Genomic DNA, 1,145 nt, shown 5'->3' with positions numbered 1-1,145 from the left:
GACAACACTAACACAAGTGAGGGAAGACGAGGAAGAGTACAGTCCCGAGTGGATTGCTGAAATGGAGAAGATGATGCAGGCATACAACAAAAAGAAAACAATAAGCAGAGGATTTGATAGGCCATCGTTCGTCTTGGATGGCTTTGAGTGTCCTGGCCCTTTTGCTACGCAGAAAGAACAACGGGCAGAGGGTTGTTGTCGGGAAGAGGAAAACACTAATGCTGAGGAGATAGGAGATGATGGTGTTGGAGGTGAGCATGAAGCTGATGCTAATTTTTGTAAAGTTTACAACGCATTGTATACAGAGGTTTTTGCTTTATTAAATCATAATTCACGCATTATTTACTTGTGTCAGGAGACAAGCCTAATTCGGTTGGTGGATCTGGAACGACATCTGGGACAGCCGCAGGTGGTGTGGAAATCAACAATGGGGTAGGAACATTACATCATTGAATGTGTACCCATTCTTCATTTTTTAAAATACTTAACTGTGCGTCCACTGTGTACAGCCGGCTGTGGTTAGAGGTGAAAGTGAAGGAGGAAGCGGAGATATAGTAAAAAAACAAGGACAAGAAGGCAAGAAAACAAAACCTGGAACGCAGTGAGATTCCATCTGATGAGGATGTAGATCGTAAGGAGGTGAAGGGAAAACGAGCTGCCCATACCAAAGTAATTCCTTTAATAAATATTATGAATTACAACTAGTTGTTATGTTGTTCATTATTTGATAGGTTGCGTGCATTGTTTTCAACAGTTTAGTCATTAAAAGTATTATGTTAGAGTTCTCAAAAATATTAATTGCTTGCATTATATAGGCTGTATTAAGCATAACAATATGGTCGTTTGTATGCATTAAATGTTGTTGGTAGTGCGCATTATTTAGGTTTTTTTTTTAATTATACAGTACTTATTATGCATTAAAATAAAAACAACAAGCGTATTAGAATTTAGTTTCATTATATGATATGAACCATACATTAAATATAAGAAAGAATGCATTATACTTTAATATTTGTACATTACATACGTCGAGTAAAACCACACAGCGGCCGAGATAATAACAAAACCCTATTAAAAAAACTGAAACTCGTCGACTAAACAAAATACTACACCCTAACCACCAATGACTGCTACACCCTAGTGGA

Source organism: Salvia hispanica, chromosome 1 (genome assembly GCF_029641045.1).
Source record: "Salvia hispanica isolate PSC_SH4W2 chromosome 1, Shi_PSC_v1, whole genome shotgun sequence".
NCBI lineage: Eukaryota > Viridiplantae > Streptophyta > Magnoliopsida > Lamiales > Lamiaceae > Salvia > Salvia hispanica.
This window is presented reverse-complemented; position numbering follows the sequence as displayed.